Here is a 10,887-nt window from a genome sequence, read left to right as displayed (position 1 = left end):
CTTCTGTTTCAGTAATCTTTACTCTGACGTTAAATTGCAGTCCAATGTGTCTGTGTCCCTCTCCAGTATCTCTCAGCACTTTCACATATCAACACGTTCTCTGCTTTGGGCAGTTAAGTGGTTCCAGGCCCAAAATGGAGAAGGAATTGGTTGATCCCTGGAGATCATATAGAACTCTAATGGAAAATTTCAAGTCACATTTATTTATTTATTTTATTTTTGAGACAGGGTCTCACTATGTAGTTCAGGCTGCCCTTGAACTCACCACGATCCTCCTGCCTCAGTCTCCTGAGTGCTAGGATTACATATGTGCATCACCACACCTAGCTCAGGTCACCCCTAGCTCCCTTTCTGCCTAGACAACTAGAAAGTCCACCTCCATGTTCTCGCCTTTTGAGTTGAATTGTTAGCAACTCTGTCAAAAAAGAAGAGGAGTGATATAGTTTATAGCACTATATGCCATGAACTGCTCCACAAAGCATGGTAACCTACACTTACACGTTATTGTGGGACTGCGTAACCTTTGTTCCTTTTCTCCAGCCCCATTGTGATTAAATGTGAGTTAATGGATAAAGATGCTTGTTAGTTTTGGGACACTAGATAAAATCTGTAACAGACCTAAAGTCCCAAAGTAAACTACTCAACTCCTTGTTTGCCCGGAACTGATGTTCCGGACACCACAATCTATAGAACAAGCTGCAAATGTCTGCTGACCATCAATACGTGACAGTGGACCACGAACCTTTGTCCTTTTTCTTCAATTCTATATGTTAACTTCCCTCTCAACCCCCTATAAGAACAGCCTCAGACTCTGAGCCAGTTGCCTCTCTAAGCTATTTTGCTTTGGGAGTGTCCTCTGGCCAGACTAATAAAGGTCTGTTTTATTTTCCAACTTGTCTGGTGTGTTCCTTCCAGGGTGTTCTTCGCTGCAGTCAGCTCCTCGGAGCGTTTGGTAAGGCCCTCGGTCTTGCATTATGAACTTTTACTAGAGGTTAATCAGTCTGGTCTTACAGTTTCTTCATTTAAAATTGGAATAAAGCACATTCTTTTGCCATTGAATGCTTTTCAATTTCTTATGACTGCGTTTGACTCTTATATTTTATCTGTTGCAATATATTCTCATCAAGTACAGTGTGTGCCAAGCATTTAGAAACTAATGTGTAGTGACCAAGAAGAAAAGTTTTTTCCTATAACCTATTAAGAAAAATGATAACCTTTTGGATTTCTTTGAATACTTTTTTAAATGTCTATACACATACATATACACTTTTATATTTAGGTTCACAAAAAATATCCTGTATTAAAATTGTGTTTTGACTGAGATTCCACCTCACCCCACAAAGAATGGCTGCTATCAAGAAATCAACCAATAACAAATGCTGGTGGGGGCGGGGGGGGGGCCCTGCTCCATTGTTGGTGGGAGTGCAGACTGGTGCAACCACTGTGAAATCAGTATGGAGATACCTCAAAGAACTAGGACTAGAGGTCCCATTTGACCCAGCTATTCCCCTGCTGGGGATCTTCCCCAAAGAATTAAAAGAATCTTACCACAGTGATATATGTGCACCCATGTTTATAGCAGCACAGTTTGTAACAGCTAAAGTTTGGAAACAGCCCAAGTGCCCATCAACTGGAAACTGGATAAAGAAGATGCAGTTTTTTTATAAAATGGAGTACTACCCAGCCATAAAAAATGAGAAACTAGAGACATTTATAGCTAAATGGATGCATATTGAGGCCATACTCTTAAGTGAAATAAATAGGACACACATGTGTAAATATCGAATAGTTTCTCTAATGTGAGAAACTGAAAGTGTAAATAAGGATTAAAAGGATTAATAACGAATAATTGATACTTTGAAATGGGAAAAGGTCCAAAGGGGTAGGGGTGGTGGGAGGGGAAGGGAAAAGGAGAGAAGGGAAAGGAAAAATTATGAGAAAAGAAACAAAAATGGAAATGAAGTCTATGTAAATAGGGAAGTGTGGAGGGGGTGAAGGGTGTACAGGTAATAGGGAAAAAATAAGAACCAAGGTACATCATGTACAGGTACAAGCACCCAATGATAAATGTAAAAGTATTGTATACCTAAAATGTACCAATAAAAGAATTTAAGGGAAAATAATTTAAAAATAAAATAAAATTGTGTTTTGGATAAGACAAGGTGTGTTAAGTTTCGAAGGGAATCCATTCACATACTTTATATTAATCTATAAACCTTCAATATGTTTCCTTATATTTAAAAGCATGAATATAATTTTATAAATGTATAGACAGAGCATCCTGACTATAATAGTAAGCTTATTACAATGTAGCACACACACATACATTTATAAATGTGAACGTTTTATGTGGATGTAACTGAATACACTCTAAAGGTAGTTTTAACAAAATCATTATCTTTTACACTTTCCAAATTTATACACATGCACACAAATTTGTTGATATAGGCCCTACAGAGTGACTTAATATCCAAAACACTTAAAGTAATTCATAATATTTAATTATTAATTATATTAATAGCAAAGTGTTTAAATTCTGAGAATGCATAAAGCCAAATAGTGTTTTCTGTATCCCAAGATGCAGAAAATCTTTATCATACATTTATCTTAAAATATCTTTATCATACATTCCTGTGTGTACCCTTACTCACATAACAAAGTCTTTAAAGTTCCCATTCCAGTGTTCAAGTAAGTTTCTGCAGATTGAGCACTTTGAAAACTTGTTAAATATTCTTAAAGATTATTTTCTAATTATTCCTTGGCATATTCTATTTTTAAAAAAGATTTTCTTCTTCTTTGGCATTTTTCAATATTATGTGTGATTCTTTATGCCCATGCACAGGAACCATGCATTAAAAAAATAAAATTTTAAAAAAGGAGCTAGGTCACAGTAAATAGCACATCCAAGAAACAAGTAATTTTACAAAGTGGGAAATACTTGTATTTCCTATATGCAATTACAAATACAGATCACCTGGTTCAGTAAGCTCAATAAAGCGTTCTGCAGCAACAATTTATTCTACGAATATTTGTTCCAGATTGATTCTCAAATTATGAAAGTAGCTAAGTGCTGTGGTGCATGCCTGTAATCCCAGCATTTGGGAGGCTGAGGCAGAAGGATCTCCAGAGTTTGAGGCCAGCCTGGACTACATAGCAAGATTCTGTCTCAAAAAAAAAAAAAAAAGGCATCAATTGAAAGTAATATCAGCTTCTTGAAAAGTCTCAGTATATCCAAATCTATAAAGAATAAAGAAAAACACTTCATTTCTTCATGCCTATGTGAAATATTATACATGCTATATGGGATTTTTCATGAGAGCTGATACCATTTAACCAAATATAGGTCATGGATATCTCCACTATTTGCTCAGTGAGGTTTTCAAATACACACAAACAATCCCATTAATTCTTCAATTTCATCCTGATCATACTATAGGGAGAATCTAAGGCCATGGATTTTTCTCACAATATTAGGTTATATTACATTTCCAATGGCATAAACTACTCATAGGTAACTTCTAGTGCTTTGCTGCTAAGTCTCACATGTCTTTATTTTTTAAAAACCACAAAATATCAATTACTTCTTAAATTGTGAGGATACTATAAGCATCTACAAAATAAATGCAAAAGTGAACAATTATAAAGAAGTTTATGGAAATATTCTGCATAAAAAAAGCTCAATAAAAACTCAATATTAAAAAACCTCAATATTTTATCCAATAGCATTCTGATTTTTCTTCTATTTGTAGGAAACTATGCAGGGGGTGGAAGGTATAGATGCTTAAAATTTTTATATGGGGGATTGAATTTGGCATTCACTCTGAGCTACATCCTCAGCTCTCTTTTATATTTTTTTTAATTTTTAATTTTTTTGCTTTGAGACAGGGTCTCAATAAGTTCCTCAGTTTTCCAGGCTCGGCAAGACCTTGTATTCCTGCCTCTGCCCCCCAGTAAACTAGGATTACTGGAATGCACTACCATCTCCAGCTATCCAGAACTTTGTTATTTACTTCAAGTGATGACATTTATGTGCAATTTCCTTAAGATTTGAAATGTTTCCTTATTTTTCTGTTCTATATAGAAAGATTACTTTTAAATGTCAGTAAATGATCTTTAGGTGATTGGATTTTTTTGTTAATAAAATATTAGAAACCTCTGATTTCATTGAGTACTCACAGCAAGAAATTTAATCATTATTCCATGTAGCAAGTGTTCAGAATTTTTTTTTCTTTTTGGGTACTGGAGATGGAACTCAGGACCTTGCACTTGAGAGGGAGGTGGCAGCACCACTAAGCTAAATCCCTGGCCCTGTTCAGAATTTTTTAAATTAAAAAATGTTGTTAGTACCTGTCTGTAGTAAGTAATAACATTCCTCCTCATGTGGAGTTGGTACACATGCATGACACATCTGAATTTTTTGTTTTAAATCCCTTTTTTCTCCTCTCCCTCCCTTTGTATTTTTTTTAGAGAAAATATAACACAATGAACATTACACTGAATATTATCAATACTAAGTTGTGTTTGTCAGCATTCCAAGTCTTCTTTATGAATGAAAGCAAAACTTGAAAGTCCATCCTCAAATATTCCCTTATAAAGATAGACACACACATCTTATTTTAATTTTACAGATATTCCAATGGCACATTGGCATGCTCCCATACATTTATGCTACAAGATTATATATATTAGAAGTAAAGTACAACACACTTTGCCATTCATGTTACCAGATGTTAGCAAACTTACAACATCTGATCATGTGATCTTCAAACACATCTCCTATTGATAAACTCCATGAAGTTTTTAACTAGGGATGTCTTAATTCTCTTTCATTTTTTAAATTTTGCCTCACTTGATTTGGAATCATGGACAGGCTGTTTTATTTTCTTTTAGAACTTTAAATGTTACCCACCACACACAGCTTTTTCCTTCCATAGTTTCTGAAGCAAATCGACTAGTAATCTTACTGAAGATTCCTTGTATATGACAACATCATTATAAATTATTTCAGGTTGTTCATTCTTGCTCTTGATAGCATGATTATATTGTGACTCACTCTGCAATTCATTGTGCTTTACATGAAATTTGTGAACTTCTTGGATGTATATATTCATGTTTTTCATGGACTTAATGTCACATTCACTGATTCTTTGTCTTGACTGTTCAAATCTGCCATTAAGAACTTTTTGGGAATTTATCATTTTGTTTTTTATACCATCCAATTTCAAAATTTCTAATTTTTAAAATAATTCTACCTCTTGCTGACATTCTATAATAGTGAGATGCTGTTCTCCTCATTTTCTCCAGTTCTATGTATGTGGTTTACTTTGGCACTTTGAGTATAGGTAAAATAGTTCATTTGAAGTCTTTTACAGTTTCTATTAATTGTTTTCCCCGTGAAGGGACTATAGTTTCTTGTTTCTGGGCATGTTGCATTTTTTTTAAATTCATCAAGTTTATTGGTACATTTTAGGTATACAATATAATGACATTCATCATTGGAAATTTGCACCTTTACATAATCTATCTTGGTTCTTATGTTTTTCCCCATTCCCCTGCCCTCCCTTCAACCCCTCCACCACTTCCTATTTACAAAGACTTTGTTTCCATTTTTTTTTCTCATATTTATTCCTTTCCCTTCTTTCCTTTCCCCTATGCCTCCCACTTCCCCTTCCCCTTTGGACCTTTTCTTCCTATTTCACATTATCTATTATACATTTTGATGTTGCATTTTTTGTTGTCGTTAAAAACTGCACACTTTTACTAATATATCAACTCAGAAAATGATTTCTAAACACCCTCCAAGTTGTGTTGATAGGACTGATCCCTAGGGATCAATCAACTCCTTCTCCCATTTGGGCCTGGAACCCTGAAAGTGCCTAAGGCAGACAATATAAAGTCAAGGAAAATACTGAGTGGTAGGGATCAGAGGGACAGAGACTAGGTGTGAAGAGGTGTACATTTAGGATTCAGTTTGGTTTCAAGTGCAAAACAAAAGCAAAGTCAAGGCAAGGCAAGTTTGGGCCTAGAGGATGGGTAAAATGAAAACATGGTGGCCTTTTTTCAGACAGGAAGGGCGGGAGAAGAGCACTGGGAGACAGTGCTTCTATGCATACTTGGAGCACTACTGCCATCGTGCGGAACCAGTTTCAGCACACCTGGCACCATGACAGCTTCCATCCCATAAGGCTTAGCTGTTGGGGAAGGTCCTGTTTGTAGGGAATTTGAAGAGACTTGAACACCAGGCGGGACTTCCTTGCCTTCTCCTAATGCCCCAAGACAAACCTGGACCCCAGGCTACTTCGGTGTAGGATTTACGGAGTGAGGGGCCTGCGATAGACCACCAGCTGCCAAAAACCACCCTCACAGGAAGTTGTGGGGTGGAGCTTGGGTTTCTCCCAGTGTGGAAGAGACAGGAGGGAACAACTCACAGATAAATTCAGGCCTTTAGGGCACCAGTCACCTGTTCCTGCCCCTTGGATCATGCAACAGTTAGCAGGCTTTTATATGATGGCCATATGCTATAGGGTTTTGGGGTCCCTTGTTGCAGCAGTGTGAAAACAGCAAGGCCATTCCAGTTCCAAGTGGCAGCTGCACACTCAATCCGAGTCCTTTACTCTCTAGGTTGTATCCTCAACAGTCTGTATTTGCTGCCTTGATTCTGGCTGGCCTCAGAGAAAAGGATTTGGGTGCTAAACTTGAGTCTTAGCCCTTCTGACCTCCTAGAAGTTCTGCCTTCCTCAAGTGCTACCTAGGGCTTTCATGGAGGAACAGCTCATGACTTAGGACTTTATGCCACCACTTCATTAGGACGGCAGTATTTCCCAGAAGACCCAAACTAGCCTACTTTCAGAGGCTCTACTTCCTCCGATCCAGTTTGAAAAAAATGCCACCAGGGGAAACAAAGACACTAGAAACTGTGGTTGTATTGCACTTTGGTCAATTTGAGGAAAAAGGCTCCACTCTTAGAATACTGCTTTTGCTTTCCATTTGATATCAAAATCAGCTCTAACATGCAACACCCTGTGTTCCATCTCCAACACTGGAAAAGGAAAAAGAAAAAGTCAGATCTAACCTACCCTCCCGCAATAGGCAGCCTCTCTTCCAGAAATCAACTCCCAAGTGTTCTCAGTTCTGCTCTTCTTCATGAAGCATTCTCTCTCAGTTTCATCTTGATATTAAATTGCAATATTGTGGGCCAATCCTCAGGGATGCATGCCTAAAAGGAAAAGAAAATGTTTACACCAATGACATGGTGAATGACAAATATAGGCATCAGGTTGCTTGGGTATCACCCTGATTCAATGTTCCAGGTTCCTTGGAAGTCCTGCTCTATGGTCTGACTTCAGTGATATGAATTCTAAGAGAGTATAGTTTCTAAATTGGTGTGCAGTGGAAGCATTAAAGAATCTTCTATAAAACTAAGAAGTTGAAACTAAGCTTTAAAAATTAGCTATTTCTCCAGCTTCCTCAGATAGGGAGCAAAATTTGTCACATGCAGTCCTACCATCTAGGTATTTAACAGAATGTGACTTTAAAAATTTTCTGGATGAGCTGTTGGACCACAGCATGACTAAATATGCATAATTCTTGGCTTTGTTCTACCCTTCCTGCAAGTAAAAGCACCTCTGTACTTTAGATAGGGGTGAGCTAGCTGCCTTCACAATTTAGCTAAATCGTGAATTAACACATTTTCCCATTTTTATGGGTTCCATTTTATTTTTGATCACAGGTGGCAAAGGAATTGAGCTAACTGCGGTCCACATTCAGGCCTCTGCACTGGCCCCCATGACATCTGAGCCCATAACTGATACCTTCTGTGACTTTACAGGTGCAAGACAAAGTCTTTTGTCATGACAGCAGAGGAGGAGAAATACATGGCTCTTTTCTATTGTCAATCCCCAAGAGGTTGGCACATTTAGGCCTGAGAAAACCATTATTTATTTCACACTAGCTCTGGTTCTCCTTGCCATCATTATAGCTATAGCTATTATAGCTAATGAAGATTCCTCAACAGCCTTACAAGGAACCCACTCTTTTGGTGTTGATACATTCATAAACCCTGTTGTTAAAAGAATTAAAGATTTGTTGGGGCCTGGGATTTAGCTCAGTGGTGTGGCCTCCTTCCTCAAAAGATTTGTGGTGCTTACTAATCAACCAGACTATGAAAATAGAAGTTAGTGGAAGGATGGGCCTGGGATTTAGCTCAGTGGCACCATACCTGCCTTGCAAGGGCAAAGTCCTGAGTTAGATCCCCCGTACAGGGAAAAAAGAAAAAAAAGTTAGTGGAAGGAAACAAGTTGATTCAAAACTAGCCATCAAGGTAATAAAGACCTTTTCCCTCTCAAATTTTCACCTTCTAGGAGCTCAGAGGTATGAGGGTCTGTTACAGAATAACAAAAAGGGGAACAATGAAACAATAAGCAAGAAGTCCACACACAAAAAATTGGGATTAAATATTCAGAGAGCTTCCTTCCTCACATGTCTCTTCTTCTGCAGAACATCAAAAGGAAGCCAGGCATAGTTGCTCACACATATATTCCCAACTACTCAGGGGTCTGAAGCTGGAGGATTACAATTTGTAAGCCAGCCTAGGCAATTTAGGGAGACTATCTCAAAATAAAGAGTAGAATGGGGCCCAGGATATAGTTCCTTGGGAGAGCACACCTCGGTGCACTCCCTAGTACCACAAAAGCTAAAACAAAAGAAAAACAGAAAACTATTTCAAGGGAAGCTCAACTTCTTGGGGCCACAGCAGCATTTTTTATTCCAGACAGAAACAATCTTTACTGAAAGTCAATTATCATAAACTGGGAGAAAGACGGACATTACTGAATATTCCTCTTAGAATTTAGACTGCCAAGTGAAAGGGATAGGTACGTAAAAATTAGAGCAAAGATTATAAAACGGAGGCAAAAACAATTCAACTAAAATCATCTTCTCAGGTCCCTGGGCTATTACATTATTATAATTACACAATCAAGAACGGCAGCGAAAACTTCAGGGGTTCTTTGCTCCTCAAAAAGACGTTCTTCCTCACTCTCTGCTATCTCAGTATCTGTATCATTAAGTGAGGGAGTAATGTTGGTCTAGTGATCTACCGTGACCTTCTGCTTGAACATCTTGTTCAGGTGTGGCCTCACCTGTGCTCTGATGATCCAGGCAGGGACTACAGAGGAATCCCGGGAACTGGCTCCTGTGATAGTCTTTTTTTTTTTTCATTAAGTTTATTGGTACAGTTTAGGTATACATACAGTAACATTCATCATTGGGATCTTGTACCTTTACACGATGTATCTAGGTTCTTATTTTTTCCCCATTCCCCTGCCCTCCCTTCAACCCCTCCACCCCTCCTTATTTACAGAGATTTTGTTTACATTTTTTCCATTTCTTATATTTTTTCCTTTCCCTTCTTTCCTTTCCTTTCCCCTCCCCTCCCCCTTCTCCTTCCTCTTTAGACCTTTTCCTACGATATTCTATTTTTTTTTTTTTTTTTTTTTGGTACCAGGGATCGAACTCGGGACTTTGCGCTTGCTCAGCAGGCGGCGAAACCACCGAGCTAAATCCCCACCCCTCCTGTGATATTCTTATACCTACCTCTCCACCGAGACACTAAAGGTTGTTTTATTCTATGAAGTAGACCTAGAAGAACGTATATAAGTATTGAAAGATATGCATCGTAATAACCCAAAGGTTTATCAGCTGCTGTGAAATGTTTTCTGATAGTGCTTTTCTTTCTCATCAGCACATGGTTACTTTCCAAGTCCTTGGTAAGGATTCTTTTCTTTTCTTTTTGTTCCTGCATATTAGTTATACCAACTAGAATGTTTTGTTGTGGCGTCTTCATACATGCATAAAACATACTTTGATCATTCTCTTCCGATACTATCTTTTATTTTGTTTTGAGGCAGGGTCTCACTCTGTAGTTCAGGCTGGCTTTAAACTCACTATGTAGCCCAGGCTGGCCTCGAACTCACAGCAATCCTCCAGCCTCAGCTTCCCAAGTGCTGGGATTACAGACATGTGCCACCACATCCGGCTATCTTTTCATTTTCTACCCCCTCGCCACATCATGTTCTTTTTTTTTTTTTTTTTTGGTACCGGGGATTGAACTCGGGTCCATGCGCTTGCGCAGCAGGCGGCGAAACCACTGAGCTAAATCCCCGGCCCACCACATCATGTATTTTAATAGTCTTCTTTCTAGAAAGCATTATTCTTTAATTTATGCCTGAAATAATATCAAAAGCCTTATACCCAACAAATAAAATACAAAATAGAAACAAACACATTGCATAAATTCTCAAGACACTATTTCATGGCATAGGAAAATGCTGTGTTCACCAAAATGATGAGAAAATAAGACAAAACTCATAGAGAGTGATACCTACGTACCTGTAAGGATACTGGCAGGTGCGGCACATATGACCTACTACAATGACAGTTACGTACTCTTTCCTCTTGTGGTTCATGACAACTGTTGTCTACAATTTATAAGGGTAAAAATGGAGGATTCCTTCCTTGTCTTGGAGTGCAGCCAAGTAACAGACCACTTTGGATTTGTAAAGTGATGCTGGAAAAGATCTCTAGGATTATAAATATTGCTTCCTTTTTCTCTCATCATCCATCCAATTTATTCTCTGAGACAACTAAATGCCAAGGGGGACCTGCTGAACAAATAACACCAGGATGGCAAATTTACCCTAGAAAATTAATATCTGAAAGGACAAGAGTCCCAATGAGGAGGGTGGATTTAGGCCTGAGTGTGGTTTGAGATGGAAAAATCAATGCAGAGCAAGTTTGTGGCACCAGCCTAGGCAAAATACAAGGCAGCCTTGTTTCTTAGGACCTCTCTCTCAGGCCACATTTTTTTTTCAGTCAAGAAGGGTGGGA

The 10,887-nt window shown here is 38.2% G+C and overlaps 1 long non-coding RNA gene across 7 annotated transcripts in view; it reads right to left on the bottom strand.

Annotated features, from left to right (window-relative positions):
* Window positions 1-10,887, bottom strand: part of LOC101707895 (uncharacterized) — a 137,449-nt gene that overhangs the window by 24,049 nt on the left and 102,513 nt on the right. For all 7 annotated transcript variants that reach the window (XR_015446822.1, XR_015446819.1, XR_015446821.1 and 4 more), the window contains one exon: window positions 7,077-7,216. This is a non-coding gene — a long non-coding RNA (uncharacterized LOC101707895). The remainder of the gene's footprint in view (window positions 1-7,076; window positions 7,217-10,887) is intronic.

This window comes from Heterocephalus glaber, unplaced genomic scaffold, assembly GCF_053883595.1.
Source record: "Heterocephalus glaber isolate CG9 unplaced genomic scaffold, H.glaber_assembly_v1.0 deba00001729, whole genome shotgun sequence".
NCBI lineage: Eukaryota > Metazoa > Chordata > Mammalia > Rodentia > Bathyergidae > Heterocephalus > Heterocephalus glaber.
The sequence above is the reverse complement of the archived record's forward strand: the minus strand, read 5'-3'. Positions and strand labels throughout refer to the sequence as shown.